Raw genomic sequence first — 8217 nt, 5'->3', positions numbered from 1 at the left:
AGCGAGCATTTGAGTCAAAGTTTATCCATTCCTTTTACCCTTAGAGGGATAAAAGCTATATGTGGGCCCCTCGATGATTTAGTGATGACAACCCTAAGCGCTTGGCCGAGCCTGAACTGATTTGATTTGTTCAATTAGTTAGTCGTCATAAATCGGAAATCGGGAAACAACATATGGACAGAGAGAATGATTATAATCCATGTCTCAGTCCATATGATATCTTGTAGAATGGAGGAATATATGATCCCTTATCTAATGGATGCGTCATTGACTAGGTCAGAGTTCGACAATGGCTTTTAAGAGCTACGATTGCTAGTCGGGATTTTGGAGTCGTACTTGCAATAATAGTTATTAGACCTATCCAAGTGGGAGACCGTTGGATTAGGTGTCTAAGCCCATAACTATAATTGGTATGTACTTGACCCGAGAGTAGCATGGTCCATTTCAGGTTGCATATCACCAGGACAATTTGATAGGATGCAGTTTTGAGAAGAGGTTGCTTATGATTTATTAATATATTATAAGTTCTAATATATTAATATGAAATCATATGATTTAATTAGTATTGATCAAGAATTAATTTGGAATTAATTTAGTGATCAAAAGAGAATAATTAAATTAATGGGGACTAATTATGTAAATTAGTTATATATATATATATATATATATATATATATATATATATATAGTTTGGGCTTATGATACATGATGGAATAAGTTTATGGAAGAATCCATAAAGAGTTAGCCCACTTGATTTATGGATCATGGATAATAAGCCCAAGAGTATGGATTAGGGTTTACCATGAATCCTACAACTATATATATGATGCCCATGACCTAAAATCGGCGACCTAATGTTGTTGGAGTTCATTGAGTCGATTTTGGTGCAAGACATTCTCTCTCAAAAGTCATCCTTTGTCCAAGGTGTGTTGTGAACCGTTTGAGGTGCAACACTTGAGGCACTAAGTTCTTAAAGGCCAAAACTACAAGCTACAAGAAGAGGTAACTCTATGACTCAATATTATGTAGTTTATATCAATTGTATGCTATTTGTAGGCTTAAAGTTTTGGAAACAATATTGCATGTATAATTAGAGAAAACATATATCCAAAGCTTTTAGGGTTGTATGTGCACCATAGGATGTTGTAGTATACAAAACCCAACAATTGGGACTAATTCCTTATTTACATATGTATGTAAGTCAAGTGAAAGATGAAAGGATCTAGTATACATTGATGTGAACTGGTCAGATGTAACGCCCGGGTTTCGGGACTAAGCATTTTTAGACGATGTAATAGCCTAGGTCAACTATTGTATCTCTTTTTGATGAAATGAAGATGAAATATTTGAATACTATGTGAATTATGTGTATTTGTGTGTTTATTATTTAATTATAAATGTATAATTAATAAAGAATAAAGATAAGCGTCAAAATTAAAGTGTGAGATAAGCCCGATATCGTTATAGAAAGTTTGTAGTGGTCGAAACAAGGATTCCGGAGATATAAAGAACGCCGAAATCCGAGTTATAACGAAGAAGTTATGACCCGTCGAAGTTTCGTGATGGAACCGGCACGATACCGGGAAGCGTAAATAGTGAATTTACGATAGAGCGAGTTTTAGCCTTAGCGATCTAAACGAAAGCCGTAGAAAACGTTAAACCGAGAGCGTGCATAAAAAGAATATCCAAATCTGACTTCGTATGAGGAAGTTATGATTTTACGAAGTTTCGACTTAGCAGTATACAACCCGAATACTCGATTTGAGATCGAGCGGTTTTCAGCCAAAACAATCTAAACGAGAATAGAAGATCTCGTCATTACTAGTGCAACGGTAAAAAGACAGACGAAAACGGACGTCGGATGAAGAAGTTATGATTTTATAACGGAATTTTCCTGTCCCGGCCTACTAAAAATAATATAATAAAAATAAAGTCACAATTAGCCAACGGAGTCTAAACGAAAGTTGTAGAGAGTAGTCTCACCTACGCGTGGATATAAAGAACGTCGAAAACAGAGCTCGTATGCGAAAGTTATGAATTTTTGAAGATCGTGGCACGCATACCAAAGCTTATCCGAAGGAGTTGCTGATCCGATCCGAACTACGCCCAGCGTACACCGAAGCGTGACCCGCCTCACACTCAAGTGCTCCGATGACGTAAGCGATGACGAATCCGGATTACGCCCAGCGTAATGCGAAGCTTCGGCCCCTATATAAAGGGTGCGAGGGCAGCCGATCTTTTTGCTCTTTTTCTCTTCTCTCTCACTCGTTTTGTCTCGTTTTTCGTGCCAGAATTATCCCGAAGCCCCGGTATCATTCCCGAGCCCCGAAGCAAGTTCCGAAGTCCCGAAGATCCCGAGAAGTAAAGTTCCCGAGCCGAAACTCTACCCGCGAGAAGCCCGGTTTTCAAGAAAAACATCCCGGTTTTATCGGAAAAGTTTATTTTAAGAGACGAGGTGTTGTCCGATCATTTTCTTATCAAGTGAGTGTATATTCGTTTTCTTCTAACGCATAGATATGAAGTATTCTTTATAAAATACGTGCTACGTGTTTATATACTATTTGTTTATTTGAACTATTTGTTGAATGGTTGTTTTGTACAGGCTTTAAGCTGTATATATAAATGTATATATTTTATCTACTAATATGTTGGGTAGAACATGGGTAGATAGTTGGTGTGTGATGAAATAAATTGATGAGAGGCCTCGATGTTGTTGTTGATCTAGTCATCTAGCGGAGTATGGATGACGACCACGGACTCATTCTAGACAGTCCAGTGGAACACTAGCAGGCTCATAACCTGTAGGTGTTGTGAACGATGTGTTCACCGATGTACTCTATCCCCCTCATGGTTGCCTTTAGGACATCTATTGCTAAGGAAGCCTCTTTGCGGTAATGTCCATCCCGATGAAAATCCTAGATTAGGTCCCTTGTAATAGTTGTTGTTTTAGGGACATAAAGTGAGGATAACGGGAATGGGTAATCGGGTTATTGTTGGTTGGTGAAATTAAACATAATTATTTATTGTGGGTTGAAAACCCTATATGCTCACCAGGCTCCCAAGCCTGACCCACTCAGTTTCTTTGTATTACAGGTAGTGGCGCAAGGGCATAAGTTGGATGACATTGTCAAGATATTTTTGGATTATAGACCTGTAGTTTTGTATAACTGTTGTAAGGTCTATTTTGTATTGTTTATGCTTTTGGTCTGTATCGGAACATGACATCCCGAAATTTTGTTATATAATGGAAATACATTTCTTTATGAAATGCTTTGATAAATTTTTATCATGTTTTGTTTTGGGAACAAATTCCGCAACTCTTTTAATCAAAGGATTACTCTGATTTTATTTAAAAGCATAAATGAAACCGGTCTTTTATGGCCGTGATTTTGGGGATGTCACAGTTGGTATCAGAGCATTAGTTTAAGCGAACTAGGAATTTGTAGGATTTCTAGACTTAAACTTAGAATGCTAAGCGATGATTTTGAGATGTGAGCACTAGTTTATTTTAGGAAAATTGCCTAAAATGCTTTTATGTGCTAAATATTATATGTTTACCATATATGATATTACTTGTTCGGATATATGGTCTGTTGCCGACCGGATCTGGAAACCTTATGTGTTTAGGATTCTAAGCGTGCGACGACGGTATTAGAACTAGCATATAAACGTTTCGGAGTGATTTGGATAATTATCTATCGTGAAGGAGGAACTAAATTCACCTTGTTCGGTGTATAGATCAACGATGGCAAGAACAAGAAGCGGAGCTGGAAACGCAAACGAAAACAGGAATCGACCACCTGTAATCGAGCAAATACCTGTTGTAGCTGCTGCACCTGAGCCGGTGACGATGGCTGGTGTACAATTGATCATTCAGACGATGTTGGATTGTCAGATGGAAGAAACTAGACGTCTGCTTCAACAAAATCGTGAAGAACTTTCAATCCAAGTTGAAGAGCCTGAAGTGAATGGTGGGGTGGGCCGTCTGAAGGTGGAAACTTCAGTGGTACCGTTTGTCAAGCCAACCCACCAATTGTTAGACAAAACAATCGTGATGGAGGAAATGATGGAAGAGGATGTAAATACAAGCATTTTATGGCATCCAAGCCACCGTGTCTATCCAGAAGCCCGACGCCGGTGCAAGTTATGGATTGGATCTCCGAAATGGAGATAATGTTTGAAAGTTGCGAATGCAGCAACAGGCAGAAGACCACTCTTGCGATCCCTTTGTTAAAATCTGGCGTGTTGAGTTGGTGGAAGCTGTTAGCCGACTCTATGCCCAAGGGAGAAGCGAGCAAGATGTCTTGGGAAGACTTTGTGGAACAACTGAAACTGCAATACTGCTCCGAGCAGGACCTTCTGGAAATCAATAATGAGTTTCAGAATTTGAAAAAGGGAAAAATGAGCGTTACTGAATACGCTGCAAGTTTCATGGAGAAAATGAAGCTTATCCCATACCTAGTACCAACAGAACTCTCTAAGGTCAACAAGTTTGCCCTCGGACTACCAGCGGACTATGGTCCAATGGTTAAGCAAGCAACCACATTGAAAGCCGCCATCTGGGCTGCTAGAAATGTTGAGACCCAGATCAGGGAGAAAGGTCTGTAGAGGTCAGAGGTTGGTGAAAAGAGAAAAATCGATGGACCCTCGGGGTCCAGCAAAAAATGGTAAATTCTCGAAGTCTAGTTCGAGAGGAGGTGGAGGAGGCGAAGAGAAATGGTGCGACAAATGCAAGAAGAAGCATCAAGGGAAATGTGGCGGGGAAACCACATGCTTCAAATGTGGAAAGCCAGGGCACTATGCCAACGAATACACCCTTACCAAGAAAGTTTGTTACGGGTGTGGTGAGGAGGGGCACATCTCGAGGGATTGTCCGAAAAAGAAGGAGGCAGCAAAACCCAACATTCCCCCAAAGCCAAAAGCGAGAGCCTTTCAGATGACACTGGAAGCTGCTAAAGAAGAAGTCGATGTCGCTTCAGGTACCTTTCTCATAAACAAATTGCCGGCCCAAATTTTATTTGATTCTGGAGCCAACTACTCCTTTATTTCGCATGAATTTGGTAGAAAACTAGCTTTGCCTGTTGATAGACTAGATAATGCTTTATTAGTCGAAGTTGCTAGTGGCAAGTTTGTACCCGTTAACCATCGTATGAAAAACATCTTAATCGACCTGAATGGGAATAAGTTCCACGAGGAATTGTTGCCTATCGAACTTAACGGTTTCGACATCGTGTTGGGAATGGATTGGCTTAGCGCCAATGATGCCGAAATATTGTGCCGAAAGAAGATAGTAAAAGTAAACCCGCCAGGGAAGGAGTCGTTTATGGTGTATGGAGATAAACGCAGAGTAAATTCTGGAATCATTTCATTGATGAAAGCCAGAAAGTGTTTGGCCAAGGGATGTACATCATATTTAGCATTCGTGATCGATGCTAAGAAGGAGAAAAAGGAGATGAGGAGCATTCCTGTCGTGTGTGAGTATCCGGAAGTTTTTCCCGAAGATCTTCCCGGATTACCGCCTGATCGACAAGTAGAATTCTGTATTGACTTGTTACCAGGGACCACAGCAATAGCGAAAGCACCTTATCGATTAGCACCGACGGAGATGAAGGAGCTGATGATGCAACTTCAGGAGTTATTGGACAAAGGTTTCATAAGACCTAGTTCATCACCCTGGGGAGCCCCGGTGTTATTCGTAAAGAAGAAAGATGGAAGTATGAGGATGTGCATTGACTACAGAGAGTTGAATAAGGCGACGATAAAGAATAGATATCCGTTGCCGAGGATTGATGACCTGTTCGATCAACTACAAGGTTCAAGTTATTTTTCAAAGATCGACCTAAGGTCAGGATATCATCAGCTGAAGGTGAGAGAGCAGGATATCGAAAAGACTGCATTCAGAACACGATATGGACACTACGAGTTTTTGGTTATGTCGTTCGGACTAACCAATGCTCCAGCAGCATTCATGGATTTAATGAACAGGGTTTGTAATCCGTTCCTCGATAAATCTGTGATAGTGTTCATAGACGACATTCTGATTTACTCGAAAAGCCAAGAGGAGCATGGTAGACACTTGCGAGAAGTGTTAGAAGTCTTGAAGAAAGAGAAGTTGTATGCTAAGTTCTCCAAATGTGATTTTTGGATTCGAGAAGTCTAATTCTTGGGTCACGTGGTCAACCAAGAAGGAATAATGGTTGATCCAGCAAAGATCGAAGTTGTGATGAAGTGGGAACAACCAAAAAGTCCCACGGAGGTCCGAAGCTTTTTGGGATTAGCCGGATATTACCGAAGGTTTATCCAAGGCTTTTCTTCGATCGCTAGTCCATTAACAGCTTTGACCCACAAAGGAGCTACTTACGCTTGGAGTGATAAACACAAAGAAGCATTCGAGTTGCTAAAGAAGAAGCTATGTGAAGCACTGATTCTTTCTTTACCCGATGGAGTTGAAGACTTCGCTGTCTATAGCGATGCGTCTGGTGTTGGATTGGGTTGTGTGTTGACTCAAAAAGAAAAGGTGATAGCATATGCGTCTCAACAGCTGAAGGAGCATGAAAAGAACTACCCCACTCATGATTTGAAGTTGGCAGCGGTAGTTTTCGCTCTGAAAATATGGAGGCATTACCTCTATGGCTCGAAGTGCAAACTTTTCACTGATCATAAGAGTCTCTAGTATCTCTTTAGTCAGAAAGAATTGAATATGAGGCAGCGACGCTGGCTAGAACTACTTAAGGACTACGACTGTGAGATACTTTACCACCCCGGTAAAGCAAATGTTCTCGCTGATGCTCTCGGTTGGAAGGTCAATCTTGAAAGAAAAAGGCCAAGAGCGTTGAGAATAGAAGTTGTCTTGACAATTGTGGAGAGTATAAAGAAAGCTCAAGCAGAAGCTTCAGAAAAGAATGACCGAAAGGAGGAACGTTTAGGCAAGACGTTAGTGTTTGGTACAAACGGTCATGGACTGAAGGTATTCCAAGATCGTATTTGGGTACCTAAGTCAGGAGGAATAAGAGATCTTCTGATGGAAGAAGCTCACAAAACCATGTACTCAATTCATCCTGGCAGCACTAAAATGTATAAGGACCTAAAACCCTATTACTGGTGGCCGACGATGAAGCTCGACATTACGAAGTATGTGGCGGAGTGTGTGACCTGTGCGAGAGTCAAAGCACAACATCAGAAACCATACGGGAGTTTAGAACCTTTACCTGTGCCTATGGGTAAGTGGGAAGACATCACAATGGATTTTGTCACTAAACTGCCCAGAATGAAGAATGGTCACGACATGATTTGGGTGGTCGTTGATCGATTCACTAAGAGTGCGCATTTCATAGCAGCCAATGAAAAATGGTCTATGGATAAGCTTACGAATTCTTACGTGAAGGAAATTGTGAGGCTTCACGGTGTTCCGTTAACGATTGTATCAGATCGTGACAGCCGTTTCACCCCAAGATTTTGGAGAAGTCTACAAGAGAAATTGGGTACCAAGTTGTGTTTGAGTACAAATTACCATCCACAGACTGACGGTCAGAGCGAAAGAACGATACAAACACTTGAAGATATGCTGAGAGCATGTACCCTGGAATTCCAAGGTAACTGGGATGAGCACTTACCTTTGGTAGAATTTTCCTACAACAACAGTTTCCACTCGAGCATCAGGATGACACCCTATCAAGCTTTGTACGGAAAAAAGTGTCGTACGCCTTCTTGTTGGCTTGAGGCTGGAGAAAAGCAGTTTATGGGCCCTGAGATAGTCCATGAGACTGCTGAAAAGCTGAAGGTGATTAGGGAAAGGATGTTAGCAGCTCAGGATCGTCAGAAGAGCTATGCTGACAAGAAAAGACGACCGATGACCTTCGAAGTTGGGGATTCGGTTTTGCTTAAAGTCTCACCGTGGAAGGGACTTATAAGATTCGGGAAACGAGGAAAGTTGAGTCCAAGGTTTATTGGACCGTTCAAAGTTCTTCAGAAGATTGGGAACCAAGCTTACAAGCTGGAATTGCCCGAAGAACTAGATGGCATTCATAACACCTTCCATGTGTGTTATTTGAGGAAATTCACGGGAGAAGTTCCCGACATAATCCCGATCTTAGAGTTAAGAATGGATGAGAATAAAAGGCTGATCGAAGAGCCTGAGGCAATTGTTGACCGTAAGACTAAGAAGTTACGACGCAAGATGGTCGACTTAGTGCTAGTCCGATGGAAACATTCGAATGG

Source organism: Lactuca virosa, chromosome 2, assembly GCF_052849685.1.
Source record: "Lactuca virosa cultivar CGN04683 chromosome 2, Lactuca_virosa_CGN04683_v6, whole genome shotgun sequence".
Classification (NCBI taxonomy): Eukaryota; Viridiplantae; Streptophyta; class Magnoliopsida; order Asterales; family Asteraceae; genus Lactuca; species Lactuca virosa.
The sequence above is the reverse complement of the archived record's forward strand: the minus strand, read 5'-3'. Positions refer to the sequence as shown.